Consider the following 22,472-nt stretch of genomic DNA (forward strand, 5'->3'; position numbering starts at 1 on the left):
AGAAAAGATGTTAACCACACTTTTAAGAATAGTGCATCACACATTCAAGATCAGTACGAACTTTGGTAACTGGTCACTCTTAGAATTACAGTTACCCGCCAACTCTTTACAAGTAAGTAAAACACTTGATTTCTTTTCTAGGCAGAAGTCCCAATCCCTTCAAAGTCTTTCCCTTAAAGCATGTGTGTTTTCAGTGGCAGAAGGGGGGTCACTAGGACTAGTGACCAACAGGCAGTGTTAGAATAAGTTCTTTAGTAGCAAAAGTCGGAGTACCTTAGGAACACTGGGCAAACAGGTGAGTACTTTACTTCTAGGGTTAGAAGAGTGTCCAGGGGCTTCACAGAAGACACCCCAGCAGGATTCTAGCAGTGGGACTGGGTGTACTGGATGAGGGACCTCCCAATCACAGAAAACACCCAAAAGCTACACAGAAATCCCAACAGGTACCTCAGCAATGAAGAGATTGCAGCAGGAGAACTTCAGGGACTGCAGCCGGTATACACGCATTTCGCCGAACGAAATTTCATCGTGGGACATTTCATCGCCAAAACACTCCTCGCCGAAAACCCTTTTTTGAGAAAAAAAATTTTTTTTGGCGGGTATTTTGTAGGGGTTGAGGTATGATTATTAAAGTAGGGGGGGGATCTGGAGCGGGACAACCCCCTCCCCCCCAGAAATAAAAAAAAGCAGGGTTTTTGGCGATGAGTGTTCTGGCGATGAAATGTCCCACGATGAAATTTCGTTCGGCGAAATAACGTAGAACCCTGCAGCCAAATACCCGGTCAGTGGATTCCTTGTCCTGGAGACTGAACACAAGACCTCAGAAGGGACTTTGCAGCAGGGATCGATGAAGAAGGCTCTAGGCAAGATTTCTCTCGTGGCTGAATGCGGTTCTGCGGGTTTGGCACCTTTTAAAGGAGCAGAAGGAGACAGAAAATCGCAGTTGAATTCTCGTCGTTACAAAGGTCCAGCACTCTTGTGAGGGGACTTTTAGGACTCGATTCGTGTCTCTGGAGATAAACTAGGATGCCCACGAAGTTTCAGCGAGATTCGGAATTCAGAAGACCGTGCACCGCACAGTGGCTGGAGGTCCCAGGGTATTGGGGTATTGCAATAACGCAAGGTCGCAGCAACCCCTGGGATGGCTCAAAATACAGGTCGTCTTGAGTCTAGTGGGTCTCACCAGGCTCTGGGTTCGGGTCGTCGTTTTCCAGTGCTCAATTTGTGGGGGTGGTTGCCAGTGCCCAACACCGGCACTCTTTTTTTGGGCACCGGAACTCATGCAGGGCCAGCACACGTGCAATTGCTTTGCTTGTTCTTCCACTTAGCTTTGCTTCAATTATAAATCATTGGGATTTGTCATTCTGATCTCGATCTCTCTCGTGCTTGCAGGTTGCAGGCCATGGCTGGCTGGGCCTGGGAGGGACCAGCAATAGCAATGAACAACAAACTGTTACAAACAACAGCCAATGAAAACTACCATTCTGTTGGTACTATGCAGTATTTGATACATTCTGTATAGTAACACAGAATGTGCAGTTTTCATTGGCTCTGAGCCAGTGAAATTACATGGTGATGTGTTGTTGCCACAGGAGGCACCACAGTGCCACCTTCATTTCACGAGTTACTGTGAAGTGAAGGTGTCGAGGTGTGGCGTCGTCAGTCCTGACTTGTGATAGAGAGAGCCTGCCCTGCTGCACTGCGTGGTGCGGCTTAGTTGCTTCCTGGGGCCCCATCTCCCTGCTTTTTCATTTGTGCGGGTGCCAGTGTGCGTACCCGGCCCCCCCACCCTGAGGCCCGTCAGGAGACCAAGTCCCAGCCGGCAAAGCAGGTAAATCACCTGTTGCTGCGTGCGGTGCAGCCTGAGCCTTGTTACAGTCAAGTGATCAGGCAAGGAAGGCCCAGGTTGAGGCCCGGGCGGCGGCACGGTCCCCTGGTGCTGTCCTGACTGCCCAGGAGTCAGGACCCCACCAGGGGTGTCCGCGCCCGGGCTTCTGTCTGTGTGACCTGTGTGCAGTGTGCTGCTGACTGCAGTCAGTGCCAGGGTCAGGCCAATTTTTGTGACCAGGGGCTGCCGGCTGCCGCAGACTGAGTCTGATGACCCTTCCGCCTGCGCCGGGCCCGCGGATTGTGCTCAAAAGTATGTTTTTTTTACTTTTTTCTTTGAAAACCTGACCTTCCATGGGGCCGGTGGCCGGGGCCCCGCCCCACGGAAGGTAGGTTTTAAAAGAAATAACTTATTTTGAGTGGCGGCTGGGGCCCATCACTTAAGTGATGGGCCCCAGCCGCCCAAATATACGTTTTTTCTTTTAAAATCTTTCCGTGGGGCCACTGCACCGCACACCTATTTTTGTCATCATCAGGCTCAGCATGGTTGTGGCGGTGGTGGCCCCACGGAAGGTAGCCTAAGTGATTGAGGCAAGGCAGGGCAAAGCCCAGACCCGGGCGGGGCACGGACGGCAACGTGGTCCCACTACTGTCTGTCACAAAAGGAATTAATTGTCGTTTGCAACTTTGCCCACTTTTTTCATTGGTGCCGAGCCCGACTCGAGACAATTGTATGCCCCAGTCTGACCCTGGATAGCATTCATCTAAGCGAAACATGAACAGTGAATTTTTGCCTAGTTGTTTCCGTTCTTCCTTTTAATGTTATCGGCCTCATTAGATCACAAACGAGCTTCAGGGAGGGGACCCGGAACGGTGCACCTATTGGGCTGAAACCGAAACGGCTGTACTTCGCGAGAAAAGCCCATGCAAAGACGAACTTCTGAAATGCCATTTCAGGCTTAAAGATACACACATGGAAACTAGACAGGGATAAACATGGTGCACGTGCCCACTAATCTGTCGTCATAAATAAAAGCACTAGTTGATTATTGGTGTACAATTCTCAACCGTCGTTTGCTGTCATTTTTTTACATAATTCCAGCGCATGTTTTCTAGCCTGATGTGTGGTTTATACACCGGATGTGGCCCCTTAACCTGGGTACAATACGCTCCGAGCATATGCTCCGAATGAGAGCACATGCAATCCTCAGATAGGAATCCTCAGATAGGGAGGTGGGTGTCTGTTACACCCCGCAGTTTAGTGAAGTATGTCAAGAACATGTCAGTGGGAAGGAGATATCCAAATGTGCATTCTCCTCTGGCTCCTGAATATTGGGTGACAAAACATACTTAGTTTTTTAATGTGTTAAGGTGGAAAGAGGCCCTAAAGCAGAAGTAGCACAGACCGTTGATTTCACAACATTGTCTTGCAGAAATGACTTTTTCCAAGTTATACAACACCATGCTCATGCTTGACGGAAAGGTGAAGGGGGATGCATTTATGAGATGTGATGACTGATAAAGGCTTGACAGTAAATTGATTACACAAAACACCTGGATAAGGTGACTGAAGAACGAGCTGAGGGGAGGGTGCTTTTCCTGGAGGTAACCGATTAACAATACTTGGTGTACTTTAACAGACTGTCAGATGGGGCTTAAGGGGTAGAGACAAATACAATGCAACAGTGACTGAAACAGAATGCTTTATTTATTTGCATTTTTAAAGCGCTCACACAGCCCGGGGGCATCGAGGTGCAGTTACAGGAGGAGCATGTCTTAGTTGCGTATTTACTACTAGCCTGTGCCAGCAGTTGCTGCAGCGCCAAACATGTGACATGGAGCAGCAGCAGTGGGATGGGCTGGTGGTGGGCCGATCTAGGTAGGTCTAGCACTGAACTGGCGTGGCCGGCGCGCCCGTGCTGAGGGTGGCGCTGTGCCCGTCCTGAGGGTGGTGCCTGGCATTATGGGGCCAATATTTTTTGGGCACTGGCACTTATTTCTTTACGAATTAAGCACTGCAGAGACCCCAGGTCGTTCGGAAGGAAGGGCTGCAGCAGGCTCCGGTTACACAGCAGGCTCTCCGGTCGCTGGAAATCATTCCCGCCGCTTTTCCTTCGTCATCCTCTTCGGTTTTCTGTTCCAGTGGTCGACATGACTTCAGCTTCCAGGTTTCCAGTATTTATCAGGAACTGCAACACAACCTCTGCATTCTCTCCCCGCATTTTACAAGAAAGGGGCGTCTGGCTGTCCAATCAGGACAGCCAACCCCCCACTGGAATTTGGCCCAGTTGAAGGAAGGCCTAAGACGAAGGAGGGGGAAGTTTTGGACTCCTCCCCCACTTCCTGTGCTTACAGACTGACTGTAGCCTGGGTGGGGTGTCCAGGGGACTCCCGACAAAACTCAAACAAAGGAATTTCTCACCCCGGATGTCAGGGGAAGGAACAAGAAACGACAAACACTAAAATGGCAGAAAAAGAAGACAGGGCCATTTTGGTAAAATGAGCACCCTTAGGTGCCTTTACTGCAGCTGTGATTACAGCCCGCGGTAAAGGTGCACCAAATTAGTAAAAGGTATCACTGCCACCAGCCATTAAAGGTAAGCTTGTCACTGTAACAGAATTGTTACAGTTTTAATGTGAATGGGGATATATTGCATCTCCCCAGCACTCCACATAAGGTGAGGTGTGCTGGTTTCACAGAATAAAATGTAAAAGGGATCCAAAGATCCTTTCTACCCTTGGGAACTGTAGTTCACTCAAGGTTAGCACAAGAAAGTTAAATGGGGAGCCCCTAGGGCAGCCCAGCAACAACAGGCACTTAATTGTCAATACGTTGTTAGACATGATAACTTTAAAAAGACACTATGGAGAGTCTTAAAAATGACACCCATAAAAAAAGATTAGGTGAGTGTGGAAAAAGGTTCCCACTCACTGAGGTATTAATGAAAAATATCCCACTAAAAAAGCAAAAGGTTCTGGAGTTGAACCAGGAAAGGAAGATTTACCAGCTCTGTGGAAATCTTACCTAACAGAAGCCGTCGGGGCCAGAGGCCCTAGGTTTCAATGCCTTGAGTGTTTCCTCTACCTCTTTGGTCGTAATTGGGGCCTCTAAGGCGGTTCTGTCCTCTTCCTAGAGCTGCGGTAGCTGGGCACCCGCTACAAATTGTTCATGGAGAACCTGTGGGTGGGGTGCTGAGGTCGAGGTGTTGGCTAGGTGGGCTGTCGCCATTTGTAATTTAGCCTCTTTCCCATAACGGGTTCTGCCCTCTGAGTCCTTCAGGGCGATGATGTTGTTTTGACGGCGGGTTCTGGCTAGTTTGCTCACCAGGTATCTCTTAGCTTTATTGCCGTTTACATAATAGCTCTGCTTTGTCCTTATCAGGGACTGCGCTGTGTCCTCCGCATAGTGAGCCTCCAGTTTTGTGCGGGCTAATCGTACCAGTTTGGCTGCCTTAGGTGTCCATTTCTTCTTCAGGTTCGAGTCTGCCGCAGCCATTTCCTCCTCCAGCTGACCCCTTCTCACGGCTCGCCTCTTCCAATATGCGGCGGCTTGGGCTATTAGTTCCCCTCGGATTACGGCTTTCATGGCTTCCCATCTTGTAGCTGTTGAGGTGAGGTCGGGGGGGGGGTTCCTTAAAGTTCTTAATCGCTTTGGATATAGCGCCTGGACTGCCATATCATGTAGCATCGGTTCATATAAGGCCCATCGGAGTCTTTCAGGGGGGGGTCTGGGTCAAAGATCCTTGCGGTGAGGAGGATCGCAGAGTGGTCAGATAAAACCCTTGCGCCGATTTCGACTTTGTCCGTGAACTGCAGGAGCTGCGGGCTAGCTAAGATCTGGTCGTTTTGGGATGAGGAGCGGTGGACATGTGAGAAGAATGAGTAATCTGCTGTGTCCGGATGGAGGACCCTCCAGGTATACACCCCCAGGTTTCTGAACAGAGCTATCTTGAAGTCCCTGGGTGATGGGGAGCCTGTTCTGTCCAGCAGGGGGTTGGGGACCCCATTGAAGTCCCCGCCCAGGACCACTTGGCCCTCAAAAAAGGGAAGGAGAGATCACTCCATTTCTGTGAAGAAGGCCTCCTGACTGTCATTTGGAGCGTAGACCACGATCAGCGTATGGAGTTGGCCATACAGGTCCCCTTTGACCGCCACGAATCTGGCATCTGGGCTCCGCAGGGTCCCCCTCTTTGAAGGGTGTGCCTTCCGCCAGAAGGATCGCTGTGCCTCCTTTTTTGCTTGTTCCCGAGGCCAGATACTGGGTCGGGAAGGCTCTGCATCGTAGTCTAAGGAAGTCTTCCGCTAGAAGATGTGTTTCCTGGAGGAACGCTACCGATGCTTGGAGGTCTTGTAAGCGGCGGAGGGTGGACTTGTGTTTTACGGGGGAGTTCAAGCCCCATACGTTCAAGGAGACATAGCGAAGCTTGGTATGTGGTGGGGGGTGGGGGGGGAGGTCCGCTGGTTGCCTTCAGTGGTTAGGTGCATGGTGGGGGCGGGGGTTAATCGACAGCTGCCGGGAGTCTTCCAGTGGAGGGTAGTAGGTGTGGATCAGCTGCAACCGGGTTTTAATATTAACCCAACTAGGGCCAAACGTGGCCCAATAACCCTGCGGGCCGGGAGGGAGCCCAGCCCAACAAAAAAGGAAAAACATCAAATCAACCAAAGTCGACCCTAAGGGCCGCGTGCCAGAGTGACTGTCCATCCACTCGGCTCGGTCATTGCGTGGGACGCCCGGGTGCCGAGAGTATATCTTCCGGCATGGGGAATCGTCATTTAGACATTAGTCTTGTGCAGTGGGGAGTTCTCCTCCCTTCAGGACTTTCCTCCAGTGACTGCGTTATGACTTTGGCGTTGAGCTGTATGTTTTGTCTGTCAGGGAGGTAGTCGGGTCTTCAGGGGTCGAGGGCTCACCCCCCCATGATGCCATAGGCCTCCTTGAGAGCCTGAATCACCCTTGTCTGGCCCTCGAATGTGAACTGGAGCGAGGCCAGTTGGAGCCAGCGATATTTGATCTTCCGTTCCTGAAGGAAGGCAGTCAGTGGTCATAGGGCTCGTCGGCGTTGGACAGTTGAGGCGGCTAGGTCCTGATAGTTGTATAGTGGCACCCTGGTATGTAAAGTCCCCCTGTGAGCGGCTGGCCATCATGATTTCTTTTGTAGTGAAGAAGTGGACTCTGGTGATCACCTCAGGGATAGCAATTGTGGGGTGTTCCTGCGGCCTCCGAGCCTGTGGGTGTGGTCCAGGAGGAGCAGTGATTTGTCACAGTCTGGGAGGAGGGTTTGGAAGAGATCCCAGATATAGGCAGGGAGAGCTTGGTCCGTTATTGTGGCAGGGACCCCTTTGATGCCGATATTATTCCTGCAGGCCCTGTTTTTCAAGTCTTTCTGTTTGCGACGAATGCTCTCGGTATTGTCCTCCAGAGATTGGAGTTTCCGTTGCAATTCCGCTATCTGGGCTGAGTGCTCCGTGACTTGGTCTTCGGTGTACTCCACCTTGTGTTCCACCTCCTCCACGTGACCGTCCAGGCCTTCTATCTTGCTTGTGACCTCTGACATACAGTTGCGGAACTCTGTCTTGATATCCGCTAGGAGGGCCTGGATATCGTCCTTTGTGGCCCATAGCCCCTGGGGTCTTGTGGGCGATAGGGGTCGAGTCGGAGGGGGGTCAGGTTGTTTCGATTTGTCCCTTCAACTGCAGCAGGTTAGCTATGTAGGCTGATTTTGGGCCTTTCTGCTTGGACATTTCGGCGGCTGGGTAGCTGGCAGTTCGCGTGTGTCTCTTGGAGGTTTTGGCTGGGGGCGGTTCTCCGCGTAATGGGGTAGAAGCAGAGTGGATCCCCCTAATCCCCCCCGCCAGGTGCTCTGGTTTCGGTGAGGCAGTATGTTGGGGGGTGGGGGGAGCTCTCCGGCGAGTTGATGGGGGGGCGCGGGTACAGGCCGCTTGAGCGTTATGTCTATGGTGGGGGGTGCCAGGCCATTTCACGGGCTGGGCTGGTGCAGGCTAGGACGATGTGCCAGGGCCTGGGTTGTCCCTTCGGTTGGTAGCGGTGGGGTGTAGTGGAGGGAGAGCTCCCCAATCCCACCTCAGATCCATGGGTACCCAGGTGAAGGTGGTCCGGGGGGGCTGGCACCTAAGGCGGGGGCTCCCTGCCACAGGGTCGCTCCAGGTCCCCCTGGTGATGGCTGGAGGCACACAGGTCAGGAGAGAGGGCAGCTTTGGTTGGAGTTGGGCTTGCGGTGGCAGGTGGGGAGGGGGGCAAGGGTTCTCCGAGGTGTAGCGAGGCCCCGGGGCCCAGCAGGCAGCAGCCCCAGTCGTGGTCAGGGCAAAGAGGCTGCGTGAGGCCCTCATAGCCCTCCGGGCGCTACCCCTGGCCGCGGGTCGGCTCCCCAGCACCCCCGGGCGTAAGTTGTTATGGCAGGTCGGGCGGCTCTCCAGGAGCTGCTGCAGGTGGTAGTTGGTGTTGGTAGGATGATGGGGTTCACTGTGGCGGCTTGACGGGGCTCCAGAGATCTCCAGGTCTCAGCCTCAATCGTGGTCGGGCCCATGATGTGTTCCTTGGTGCGGGCCTCCGCCCGCCCCGGCAGCGGGTTGGGGTGTTGGGCAAGGTGCGGGTTCCCTGGGGTGGCCGCGGGTAGGTAGTTAGTATTGGCGGGGTGATGGGGCCCTCGGCCTGGTAAGCTGGTCGGAAGGGTGGGGGGGTCCAGCACGCGGGTCCGCCCCGGTTCCCCCCCTGGGCAACTAAGCCCTTCCCTAAAATGTGCCACTACAAACGTCACTAAATACACAACATCTAATTAGTTACACAACTATAGGACCCTTGATCATGCAGTCATCTGTCATTGGTTACATTCTAACCTCTGCTGGTGCTCTCTCAACCTATGTTAGCAGTACGCAAGCTGAACATCCAGGTACAGATGAGCTAGTCTTAACCATAGCTTCCCACCAATAACATATCCATCATCACCTCAGTGATCTACTGTAAATTAGGTTGTTTGAACTCTGCCTTGAACATGTTCTTTGCACTGTGAAATTCAGGCGAGTGAAGGCACGCTCTGCCCTCGTGCGTAGGTGTTACCAACATGCTTGTCCAACTTCTCCCCACGTGAATAAAGACTTTCGAAATCGAGCCTTCTCCAGCATGGGGTCTGGCATGGATTCACATGCTCATGAATATTCCCCGTCGTCAGGCTGGGAATCCTCGGTAAAGAAAAAATCAGTATCAGTTTCGTTTCTGATCTGTCTTTCGTAGTAGTAACCAATCGCTGATCGCTGCGTCATACTGACCACAGCCAATGACTGCCATCTCCCTAAGCCCCGCCTCAGGCAGCCATATTCAGATTTTTACTGCACGTTCAAGTGTTGGGAGTCCTCGTGCTTAGCTCTCGAGCTTTTACTGCGTGTTTTGCGCTTTTTGAGGTGAATTTTCACATTTTTTCGGTTAATCGAGCCTCAAGCTCCACCGTTTCTACTCCCGTTAACGGGTACCCGTTGCGGGATTTTCCTACGCCCCTCAAGGGTGAAGATTTCGTCGAATCAACCTCTTGGAGGATTCCAGAAGATTTGCGGCCTACTTCGAGATGGCCCAGGACGCAAGTTCGTCACCCGGACCCAAGCTGTTTCGCAGCTGGCCTGGATGCTGGCTGCAGAATGTGTTTAAGGAGGACGAACATTTGCGATGCCTCTACTGTCTTCATGGGGACAAGACTCATGTAGAGAAGGACTGCCAGTTCTGCAAGAACTTGTCGGAGCGGACCATGAGGGACCGTCGATCTCGTCTCTCCAGCTGGTTGGAGAAGGGCTCAACGGGTGAGAAGAAGAAGAAGAAAGGGTCCGAGCGGGCTTCTAAGTCCTGTGCGGGCGCCCCAGCGACAGGGGCCCAACACCAGGCCAAGCGCTGCGAGTCCGCTGGCTCCGGGAGCGCCGAAAGGTCGGGCTCTTCGGTCGCCAGGCAGGGCGCACCTTCCCCGGCACCGTCGACCACGAGCCAGCGCTCCGGTTCGGGGAAGAGGAAGTCCGAGACCCCGGGTAAGCTTCGGGAGAAGCCCCGTCCGATCTCGGGAGAGGGGGAGCGAGGCATCGCCCCTCCCCCTAAGGAGAAGGCCCAGGACGCACCTAAGGTGGTGAAGGCCCCTACCCAGCAGGCAAAGGCCTCTATCGAGGCGATCGCGGCGACTCTGGCCAAGCCGGCAGAGACCCTGCCAGCGGAGACTGCCTCCGGGACTAGAGTTTCCCTGCCGCCAAGGAGGGAATCCTCTTTTCAGCTCATCGTCATGGCCGCCATGATGGAACAAGGGGGGCAGGGGCACCGTAGCCTCCTCGAGCTCGGAGTCACCCTCGGAGGAGGAACTGACCGAGGTCACGAGGAATCTCGAAGTACAATTCGAGAAGGTTCGGTCCCGCAAGGAAGATCCTCGGGAGTTAACCGAGGAAGACGACGATGGCGAGGAAGAGCAGCCTTCCCTTCCGGCGCAGCCGGAACCTAGGCCTCAGGATAGCTCGGCGGCCATTTTATCTGCGATCCAGTCCTTATGCTCTGAGATAAGGACGAGATTACCACGGCCCAGGCCGGAGGACCCGCAACCTGGCCCGTCGGGAAGTCCGCAGAACAAACGACGGAGGACCCAACCCTCCCCTCCGCTCGCCCCCGTAAGGCCTGCAGTTCCCTCCTCATCCTCCCCCGAGTCGGGAGATAATGGTGCGGTGGGCTCGACGACGGGTTCTGAGGGCGACGACGACGGAACGGGTCTCCCGTCTCCCGTCGCATGGGCATCTCCGCCCGACGAGATTGGCTCATTCCACGCCATGATCGCCAGGGCGTCCGAATTGTTCCAGCTCTGCCTGGAGGAGCAGAAAAGGGGAGGTTTCCTCTCAGCGCCGGGAGGCCAAGAGGAAGACTGTCATCGCGGTGCCTCTAATCGATGACATCTGGGAGGAGGGCCTGTCGGTACTCAAGAACCCCTCCACGGCACCAGCCAAACGGGACCGGTACGAGAAGAAGCACCGGGTCCCCGAGACCGCTCCCCTGTGCCTCAGGTCCCAGCATCGCCAGACTCGGTCGTCTTGGCGGCGGCGAAGAAGAAAGCGCCGGGGTCAGGAGCCTCAACGTCGAATTCCCCTCCGGACGGCGAGGGAAAGAAGTTGGACGCCATGGGGCGACGGGTCATTTCGTCGGCGGCGACGACGATCAAAGCGGCCAACGCCCTGGCGATCGTGGCCCGTTACGACAGGGAGCTCTGGTTTAAGCTGGCCCCCATATTGGACTTCCTACCGGACGACAAGAGGTCCGAGGCCCTGGAAATACTTCAAGAAGGCGAGGTGGTGTCGGACCACGCCATAACGGTGGCAATCGATATTGCCGATACCGGGCTCCGCCAGCTGGGCAACGGAGTTTGACTACGACGACGGGGTTGGCTCCGGGCGACCGACTTCTGTCAGGACGTCCAGACCAGGGTGTTGGACATGCCGTTCGATGGCAGCAACTTGTTCGGGAAGGCGGTAGACGAATCCCTCCAAGCCATAAAGACGAACACGGAGACGGCCCGCACCCTAGGAGCCCTTCAGCAACGACGGCCCTTTCGGAGCTCCGGAGGCAGACAGGGGGCCTCCAAGGGATCCAGCGGTGGCTCGTCGTCCTACCGCCAGGCGGCACGCTCCTCGTCTCAGGAGGCCTACAGGGGTTGCGGCAAGCAGGGAGCGCCTTGCCGCCGTCGGCAAGGTGGCCAGGGCGGCAAGGCCACCACCTCCAAGCAGGACTGAACCGACCGTGGCCTCGGGCCCCCACCGAAGCACTCCGGTGGGAGGCCGGCTGACTAAGTTCGTCGGCGTGTGGAAGTCCATCTCCACCGATCGTTGGGTGCTGGATACCCTGGCAAGAGGACACTCTATCGAATTCCTGAAGAAGTGCCCTCACATTCCACCAGGGGCCAGGAAGGAAAATCACGTCCCGCAACTGCTGTTTGAAGTACGGGCGATGCTCAGGAAAGGCGCCATCGAGCCCGTCCCGAAGAGGCTCCGGGGTGTAATCAAGGTACTTCCTTGTCAGGAAGAAGACGGCGGCTGGCGCCCCATCCTGGACCTTCGTCGTTTGAACAATAACATCAGGTCACAAAAGTTCAGGATGGTCACCGTCCAGCACGTGCTGGGACAGCTGGAGGAAGGCGACTTCCTATCGTCGCTGGACCTGGAGGATGCATACTTCCACGTTCCCATCCTCAGAAGTCACCGAAAGTTCCTCAGGTTCGTCGTCCAGGGACGCCACTACCAATTCATAGCACTGCCGTTCGGATTGAAGTCCGCCCCCAGGGTCTTTACCAGGTGCCTGGCACCTGTGGCGGCGCGGCTGCGCCTGCAGGGGATTCACGTCTACCCCAACCTGGACGACTGGCTCATCCGCTCAAGGACGAGGGAACTCGCCGTTGAACACACTGCGAGGACCGTCCAGCTACTCGCAGACCTGGGATTCACCATAAATTACCCAAAGTCCCACCTGGTGCCGTCGCAGTTGGCCCTGTTTCTGGGAGCGAAGCTCGATGCAGTGAGGTGCCTGGCGGCACCGTCGGAAGAACGGACGAAGACCATTCTGGGCAAAGTACAGCGCCTGCTAGCCACGGACGTGGCCAGGGTGAGTTCCATCAAGTCCCTTCTGGGGATGATGTCCTCTTGCATCTACCTGGTGCGCCTTTGCAGACTACGGAGGCGCCCTCTTCAAGAATTTCTCGACGCCCGTTGGATGCAAGCGACGGGCACCTTCGAAGACAGGGTCCCCCTCGACGAGGTGTTCCGGCGGGCGATTCAGTGGTGGGGCGTTCGAGCGCACCTCACGGCGGGCAAGGACTTTCAGACGCCGGCGTACCAGGAGACGGTGACGACGGACTCTTCCCTGGAAGGTTGGGGCGCCCACACCGGAGATCTCCACGCAAGAGGCCTCTGGCTCCCAGAGGAGAAGCTCCTGCACATCAGCATCCTGGAACTCCGAGCCGTGTTCTGGGCTCTCAAATCGTTCCTCCCGTCGCTCAAGGGCAAGGTGGTGCGGATCTTCACGGACAACACCACGACAATGCCCAGCCCTATCCAAGGAGGCACAGGATCTGTGGCACTGGGCGGTCGCCCAGGGGATGTTCCTGGTTCCCTTCCACCTGGCAGGAGAAAAAAACACCATCGCCGACTCGCTCAGCAGGGAGCTGCGCGCGTGTCACGAGTGGGAGCTGCGCCAGGATCAGGTGGATCAACTCTTCCGACGATGGGGCAAACCCCAAATCGACCTGTTCGCAACAGCGACGAACTCGAAGTGCCAGAGGTTCGCCAGCAGGTTTCCCCAGCCGAGAAGCATGGGCGATGCATTCTCGTTCCCCTGGGACGGCCTATACCTGTATGCGTTCCCTCCGTTGCTGCTTCGACTCATCAACCAGCTCAAGAGGTCCCGGTGCAGGATGATCCTCGTCGCAACGGCGTGGCCGAGGCTGATCTGGTTCCCGGACCTTCTGGACTTGTCAACGTCCCCATCCATCAAGCTGTCGGCGGATGCGGATCTCCTCTCCAGAGAAGGAGGCGCCATCTTCCACCACGACCCGGCGTCGCTGAACCTGCAGGCTTGGCTCCTGCAGCGCTAGAGTTTGGAGGGTACGATATACCGGCCGACTGCAGAGAGGTTCTTGCAAAGGCCAGGGCGCCCTCGACTCTCAAATGCTACGGTCACAAGTGGAAGAGGTTCTCTATCTGGTGCCGAGCACAGAAGATCAACTCCCTACGGTTTACGGCCCCTCAGGTGCTGCCGTACCTGCTATCGCTGGCAAAGACTGGGCTAGCCCATGCCTCCATTAAGATTCATCTGACGGCGATCTCCAGATATACCAGAACCACAGGACGGACGTCCCTGTGGTCCCATCGACTGGTGAAAGAGTTTATGAAAAGACTGTTCCGGTCGTTCCCGCCGGTGAAGGCCCCGGCCCCGGTGTGGGAACTTAACGTGTACTGACTAGGCTCATGGGGCCCCCATTCGAGCGATGCACTCCGCACCGATGAAGTTTGTGTCGTGGAAGACTGCATTCCTGGTGGCCATTACCTCCGCACGACGAGTGGGAGAGATCCAGGCCCTATCCTGCAAAGCACCGTACTTGACTTTCCATGCCTCGAGGATGGTGCTTAGGACGCACCCCTCCTTTATGCCAAGGTGCCGTCGGACTTCCATCTTAACGAGCCCCTGGTGTTACCTGTTTACTTCCCGTCTCCTTCGTCGCCGGCAGAGAGGACTTTCCACTCGCTGGATGTGGCTAGAGCGCTGAAGTTCTACCTGGACCGCACGAAGAGTTTTCGGAGGACATCACAGCTGTTTGTGAACTTTGGACCTGTGAATTAAGGGAAGGCTCTCTCGGAGTCTTCTATTTCCAGATGGCTCTCCGGCTGCATCATGCACTGCCACCGGTTGGCTAACCGACCGCTGCCCGGCCGTCCGAGAGCCCATTCGACCAGAGCGATCGCTGCTACTACGGCGTTCCTATCTGGTGTGCCCCTGCTGGACATCTGCAGGGCTGCTACCTGGAGGTCGACGCACACCTTCACGAGATTCTACTGCGTCGATCGGGGTTCCAGGGAGGAGTCCAGGGTCGGCCAAGCAGTGCTGCGCAACCTGTTCGCTTAAGGTGAACCTGGTGAGGAGGTAAGAGACGCTTAATGTTGAGTTTTTGTATTGCTTAATGTTGAGCCTGTTGCCACCTCCCGTGGTTGTGCATGTGTGTACTGCTATGTATTCTTATATTCATGAGCATGTGAATCCATGCCAGACCCCATGCTGGAGAAGGAACAAGTTACTTACCTGTAACTGTTGTTCTCCAGCATGGGTCTGGCATGGATTCACATGCGAACCCTCCCGCCTACCCCTCTGCGGCTCTTCACTTGGTCATACTGCCACTTCACGTGCTACCAAATCTGAAGATGGCTGCCTGAGGCGGGGCTTAGGGAGATGGCAGTCATTGGCTGTGGTCAGTATGACGCTGAGATCAGTGATTGGTTACTACTACGAAAGACAGATCAGAAACAAAACTGATACTGATTTTTCTTTACCGAGGATTCCCAGCCTGACGACGGGGAATATTCATGAGCATGTGAATCCATGCCAGACCCATGCTGGAGAACAACAGTTACAGGTAAGTAACTTGTTCCTTTCAGTGTATTAAAATACTATTCTTTAATAGACCTCTGACGTCTTCTTGTCCATGCCTTCTGAACAGAAGCTTCGTTCTTTCACACGATTTGTATCCAATGTCAGCTCACCACAGTCTGGCATGACCTTGGCTCTTCCAATTTAGTCTTTCTGAGTTTCACTCCTGTAATTCACTTGTTTTCTAACTGCGACAAAATGAAAAGGCTTGGTCTTCCTTCTTTTTCTCAGCACTGCTATTGTATGTAGTGGGAGCATCCATCCTTTATTGACTGCGATATATATATATATATATATATATATATATATATATATATATATATATATATATATATATATATATATATATATATATATATATATATATATATATATATATATATATATATATATATGCGCATGCCACAATCTATTCACTATAAAGCTAGCCTTTTAAGAATACTTCATCTGCTTGCATTTCTTTTGCATGTATACACATATAAAATAACTTGATCTCTCCCTAATGTTTGCAGCATAGGTTTCTTCATCTTGATCTCAATATGTCCTCATTCTCGATACTTTCTTGATGCCTTAGAGCCTTGTCTGCATTGTTAGTTTCCGCATCTCTTCTCTATTCGTCAGCATTACTGTTATGAAGTCACTGGTGATGGTGACATCACCATTCTTCGAGGGGATTGGGTCCTCCGACGTATTCCATATCTATGACATGTAATCACCACAGCTGTGCTGCTTCGGAAACTTTTTCGGCGTCTGCGTCCTGCGTCGATGACGTCGATGCGCCGCCGTCGAGGACCTCCTCCGACGTCCGACGTCATCCGATGTGATAAGTAGGACGCACGACGCCAGTAGCCTCAGTTCCGTTTTTTCCGCGAACGTGTTGCTTCGTGTTTCTCGGTTCTAGCCTCGACTCTTTGGAGTTCTGTTCTTTCTGGTTCTTCGAACCTGTTCGTTTGTGAATATTCCTTCGACGATGTCTTCCACTTCGTCTTCAACCCCGCGTCCGGGCTTCAAGAAGTGCGGGGAGTGTGGATCCAAGATGTCGGTGACTGACTCGCACGACGCCTGCCTCTGGTGCCTCGGGGAGGCCCACGACACGGATGACTGTGTCGACTGCCTGTCGCTCACGTCCAAGGCCTTACGCGAACGTAAGAAGAAATTGTCGGTCGGGTGTCCAAGCCCCGGAAGTCGAAGTCGGCGGGGCTTTCGACGGATGATTCGAGGGGTGACTCTCCGCGTCATCGTCGGAAGTCTCGTCGGTCTTCTTCTAGGAGTCGGTCTCGCCACTCCTCAGCCTCTTCGAGGCATTCTCGGAAGCGCCGTCACCGGTCGCCTTCCAGGTCCTCTTCCGAGGACTCTGCCCGGCACGTCGGTTATCCCACCAGCCGTGCGACGCCGGAGGAATGGGCTTCCTTCGGGAAGAAAATGTTGGCGATTCTTGAGTCGCAGGGTACTCAACCGTCAGCGCCCCCGAGTGGGGTCGGCCGTGTGAGGTCGAGAGACACCGCTCGCAAGAGTGGTCGGCACGAGTCACGGGAGAGGTCCCGTTCGGACAAGGAGGCTCGTTCTCGCCGTACCCGTTCCAGGTCCCGGTCCTCGACGCGTTCGAGACCGTGTGCGCCTGTGCAGTCTTCGAGGAAGACATCGACGTCTGAGGCGTCGAGGGCGTCGACAGGCTTTCTCGTGGCTCCGGCTTCGAGGAAGTCGTCGAAGCCGTCGACGTCCAGGTCGTCGAGGGACACGCTCGGAGCTCCGGCTTCGAGGGCTGTGTCGACGCCGCCATTACTGGAGGCGCTGCATCTGACGTGGACGCCGATTTCGTCGACGCCGATCCTCTCGGCGCCGTTGCCGGTTTTCTCGACGTCGGCGCCGATTCGCTCGACGCCATCGACGCCTTTCGTGTCGGAGGTGCCCCGTGTCTCGGGTGTTCCCCCTAGGAAGGCTCTGGTTAAGAGCTGGCACTCTCGGGTGCCTTTCCACCACTTGGATTATATTTCAGAGGCGGATGAGGATTCGGATGGCCTGGTTCCTAGTCAGGTGCCAGATGACATTGTCTCGGGCCATTGTCAATTTGACGATTTGAGGCAGTCGCTGCATGATGCCAGTGGACTGGACACCTCTCCGGAGGTGGAATTTGGTCGGCCTGAGCCTGGCTCCCATGCCGATTCCTCATACCGGCGCCTTATGGCTAGGGTGTCTGAGTATCTGGGATGGTCTGCTCCCCCAGGGGAGTTTGTGCAGGATGATCTGACGGACATCCTTGATGTTGGTCCCCCAACTGACCCGGTACTGCCGTTCCATATGGCTTTACAGCGTAGGGTGGCGGCGGCTTGGACTGCTCCGGAGAGTCTCCCGGCAGTGGGCAGATCCTTGTCGCGAAAATACCGTCCAGCCAGTGGCGACCCCTGCTACTTGACCAGGCACCCCACTCCGGAAAGTTTGGTGGTGCAGGCGGCCACGGCCCCGGCAAAGCAGGCGTCGTACCCTACCATCCCTCCTGATAGGGACGACAAACGTTTTGATGGCTGGGCGAAGAAGGTGTTTTCTTCTGGTGGTATGGCGCTTCAGGCGGCCAACTCCATTTGTGCCTTGTCGCGTTTCACGCACACTCTGTGGAACTGTGTTGCGTTAGCGGCTGAACATATTCCCGAAGGGGACGAACGGGATGGTTTCCTTGCTATGGTCCAGGATGGTAAGGATGCCATGTGTGAGTCCGTTCAGTCGGGTTTGGACTTAGCTGAATGCGTCAGTAGGTCCATGGCGGCGAGCACCGTGATACGCAGGTTTGCGTGGTTGCGGAAGTCGGGGTTTGCTCCTGATGTGCAGTCCCGGCTCCTCAACATGCCCTTTGATGGTGAACATCTTTTTGGCAGCAAGGCTGACGAGAGCCTTGAGAGGTTGCAGACCTCAAAAGCTGCAGCGAAGTCGTTGGGCGCTGCAGTTCGCCAACCTCCGCCTTTTCGTCCTAGGGGACAGCAGTGGAGGGGTGGCTCCTTTCGCTATTACTCGTCCTTTGGTAAAGCAAGAGGAGCTGGCAGTCAAAGGGGCCAACGCAGGGGTACCAGAGGTGGACGACAAGGTACCCGTGGTGCCAAGGCCGCTCGGGCAGTTGCCTCTCTGCCCTCAGGTAATGCCGCAGCCGCTCCTACTCAGTCATGAGGCCATGTCCCATGGTTCGCCGGTTGGGGGAAGGCTGACGCAGCATCTTGTAGAGTGGCGTGCCATTACTTCAGATGTGTGGGTTCTGGAGATCATAACCCACGGCTACTGTCTTCCATTTCGGCACAGGCCTCGCGACAATCCACCGGGGAACCTCTCTTTGAAGTGTCCGGATCCGCTCCTTGCGCAGGAAATTCAAGCCCTGCTGGAGAAAGGCGCCATAGAACTGGTGCCTGTAGCGGAGAGGAACGAGGGTTGGTATTCCCCTTATTTTTTGATTTCCAAGAAAGACGGGGGATTGAGACCCATCATGGACTTGCGCGGTTTGAACAAACTCCTCAGGAAGGACAAGTTCAAGATGGTTACTCTCTCTCAAGTCCTCCAGGCCCTTCAGCTTCAGGACTGGTTGGTGTCACTCGACCTCAAGGATGCTTACTTCCATGTGCCGATCCATCCCAAGCACAAGAAGTACCTGAGGTTCGCGGTTGGCGACTCGCACTTTCAGTTTCGGGTCCTGCCGTTCGGTTTGACCTCCGCCCCGAGGGTTTTCACCAAGCTCATGGTGGTGGTGGCAGCGCATCTCAGGCAAGGGGGGATTCACGTCTACCCCTACCTGGACGATTGGTTGATCAGGGGGAGCTCTCCCGAGCAAGTCCTGGATCATCTGTCCGTCGCCTGCCACTCCCTTCACAGGCTGGGCTTCTCCCTCAATTTAAAGAAGTCCCATTTGACGCCAACACAGAAGCTCCAGTACATCGGAGCAGTGCTCGACACTTCCCTGGGGCAGTGTTTTCCTCCCCAGGTGAGGGCTCTTCACATTCAGCAGATGGTGCACGAGTTTCAGCATGCCCAGACGCTCCCGGCGTTCGAGTTCTTGAGGTTGCTCAGCCTCATGGCATCCTGCATTCTTCTGGTGCCAGAGGCTCGCCTGCGGATGAGATCTTTGCAGTGGGCACTCAAGACGCAATGGTCGCAGTCCTCCGGCAGGATGTCGGACCCGGTTCAGGTGCCGCCCTCGGTCACCCGGGACCTTCTGTGGTGGGCCGTCGATGGCAACTTGATGAAGGGGGCTCCGTTTTGGCTACCCTGGCCGGAGGTGACGATCGTGACGGATGCATCCCTCACGGGATGGAGAGCTCATGCCAACGGGCTGACAGTCAGCGGTCGTTGGTCTCCGTCGGAGTCCAGACTCCATATCAATCTGTTGGAGCTGAGGGCCGTCAGGCTAGCCCTGAAGGCTTTTCTGCCGACTGTGCGAGGAAAGACTGTCCTGATCATGACGGACAACACTGTGGCCATGCACTACCTCAACAAAAAGGGGGGGCCAGGGTCACTTCCTCTGTGCAGGGAGGCGATGCAGCTCGAGTTCTGGGCCATCCGGCAGGAAGTTTCGATCTCGGCAGTTCATCTGGCCGGAGACGAAAACGTGACGGCGGACGCTCTGAGCAGGCAGAGCGCGATCTCTCACGAGTGGGAGTTGGCTCAGGAGATTCTCCTGGAGATCTTCGCCCTTTGGGGGACCCCTCAAGTGGATCTCTTCGCCTCCAGTGTCAACCGGAAGTGCGAGAGGTTTTGCTCGCGGGACTTTCCTCCGAAAGGAGCCTTAGGAGACGCGTTTGTGGTGGAGTGGTCATTCCCGCTGCTGTACGCGTTTCCTCCAGTCCCCGTCATCCCGCAAGTGCTGCGGAGGTTACGGAAGTTCGGTTCCCGGATGATCCTCATTGCTCCGGCGTGGGCTCGGAGGACGTGGTACCCGGACCTTCTCGACTTGTCCATCTGCCCTCCACGTCGTCTTCCCTACCGAGACGATCTGCTCTCACGGGAGGGGGGTCAGGTTCTCCATCCAGAGGTCGGATCCCTCAACCTTCACGCTTGGCTTCTGAAAGGTTGAGGTATAAGGATTGGGTCCTCCCTGAAGACGTGATGGAGGTGTTGCTTTCGGCCCGAAGGCCCGCAACTAAGTCTCTGTACCGTTGCCGTTGGCGTAAGTTCTGCGACTGGTGCAGAGTTCAGAATGTGGATCCTTTTGCATGTGACATCCCCATGGTTCTGTCCTTTTTGCTTTCTTTGGCCCACAGGGGCTTGCAAGTGGGTACCATTAAAGGTTACCTGGCGGCGCTGTCCATCTTTAAGCGCTCATCTGAAGAATGTTCTTACTTTAAAATCCCTTTAATTTCACAGTTTCTGAAAGGGCTCACTAATGTGTTCCCTCCGTCGCCTTTCCTGGTGCCCGGTTGGGATTTAAACCTTGTTCTTAGGTTTCTTATGGGTGCTCCGTTTGAGCCTTTCCATTCTTGCCCTTTGAGGCTGTTGACTTTGAAAACTGTGTTTTTAGTTGCGGTTACTTCCGCTCGCAGAGTGAGTGAGTTACAGGCACTTTCTGTTAAGCCACCCTTCACTGTATTTCACAAGGACAGGGTTGTCCTTCGAGTTCGTCCTTCTTTTCTTCCAAAGGTAGTGACGGAATTTCATTTGGCCCAGAAGATTGTTCTTCCGGCATTCTATCCTCCTCCGCATCCTGGTAAGGAAGAGGAGAGGCTCCATAGGCTTGATCCTAGGAGAGCTTTGAGCTTTTATGTTTCTCGCATGTCCCGGGTCAGAGTGGACGATCAACTCTTTATTGGTTACGCTGGTAAGCGCTTGGGGCAGGCTGTGACGAAACAGACTTTGTCCCGCTGGATTATTTTGGCCATCTCGGAGTGTTACCGCTTGGCGGGTAAGGACCCACCGGCTGGCTTGCGGGCCCATTCTACCAGGGGCATGGCTGCATCTACTGCCCTGCAGAGGGGTGTTCCTATTCGCAACATCTGTGATGCTGCCACCTGGGCTTCAGTACATACATTTGTACGGCATTGTTCCCTCGATTCCATCAGAGGGCAGGATCTGGCCTTTGGCAAGGCGGTCCTTTGCTCTGCTATTTGATTGGCTATTCTAAATTTTGTTTCTAAATTCTTTCCCTCCTCCTTGATTTGGTACTGCTTTGGGAGTCTGTCATAGATATGGAATACGTCGGAGGACCCAATCCCCTCGAAGAACAAGTTACTTTCTTACCTGGTAACGTTCTTTCGATGGGATGGTGAGACGACGTATTCCATATCGCTCCCTCCCTGCCTTCCCCGCTGCAGAATTTCTGTTGCGATTGCAGCTTACGTTCCGCAAGGCTTTGTGTCGGACTGGCAGTTGACTAATGTCACACGTTCTGGGGGAAAAAACTACAACTGAGGCTACTGGCGTTGTGCGTCCTACTTATCACATCGGATGACGTCGGACGTCGGAGGAGGTCCTCGACGGCGGCGCATCGACGTCATCGACGCAGGACGCAGACGCCGAAAAAGTTTCCGAAGCAGCACAGCTGTGGTGATTACATGTCATAGATATGGAATACGTCGTCGGACCATCCCATCGAAAGAACGTTACCAGGTAAGAAAGTAACTTGTTCTTCTTCACCATTCATTTTCTCTGCTTCTTCAGGGATTTCATTCAGATGACCATCATATTGTCTCGTATGAAGGTATGGTTTCCTCAATGGGAACCGTGCCTCCCAGATTTTCCTAGGTATCAGTACTTTTACTGGAACTGCACATGTTGCCCACTCTGGGACCCAACATACAGGTACTGCGGGCGAGATGGTTGAGGTGAGGGTACTTGGCTCCTTCTCTACAATATGATCTTTGATGACGTCACCCTAGACGGAGACCTTCGAGGGACATCGACTCAACGCAGGGAACACTCTGCCGAAAAAGCTTTCTGAAGCAGCAGATGCTGGACATTAACATGTCAAAGGTGAGGAATACGTTGGAAGAACATCCAGTCGAAATAACGTTACCAGGGGTGAGTAACTTGTTCTTCTGAGAGGAGTGGGGCACTAAAGGTTTCTTTGGGACACCTGGTCCCTATTGGCGGTAAATCTACTGGATTGGTTCATTGCTGATGGGCCCCTACCCCTGGCACTGTGTCAAATGATATTTTGATTGCTTGTTACAGATCCACTGCCTGAGACAAACCGGGAGTCTGACATTTTGGAATACGCCGGCTGCCATGGCAGCCACCTGATTCTGTCATGGCTTCCCTGTGTCATTGTGTCTCCTTTGCAATCTTTGCTTTGGGGTTGCCCAATCTGCATGCTGCCTCCTCTCTGGGCCATGTTGTAGAGAAACATGTGATCACAGATTAACCCGAGGACCAGATCCTCTTGTAACCTTTCCTTACAGCTTTCTGTGTGAACTTTGTGAGCAATGCTAGCTGTGCCAGTCCCTTTGCCAGGCAGGGTAACTAAGTTTTGACCAGGTGAGGGTCCAGCATGTACCAGGTTTGGGATATGTATTGCTGAGTG

The 22,472-nt window shown here is 54.5% G+C and overlaps 1 protein-coding gene across 1 annotated transcript in view; it reads left to right on the top strand.

The window, feature by feature from the left end:
• SMG5 (SMG5 nonsense mediated mRNA decay factor) overlaps positions 1-22,472 on the top strand; it is a 1,109,458-nt gene that overhangs the window by 757,469 nt on the left and 329,517 nt on the right. The window lies entirely within an intron of this gene.

Source organism: Ambystoma mexicanum, chromosome 1p (assembly GCF_040938575.1).
Source record: "Ambystoma mexicanum isolate Mex_15411 chromosome 1p, UKY_AmexF1_1, whole genome shotgun sequence".
In the NCBI taxonomy this organism is placed as follows: domain Eukaryota; kingdom Metazoa; phylum Chordata; class Amphibia; order Caudata; family Ambystomatidae; genus Ambystoma; species Ambystoma mexicanum.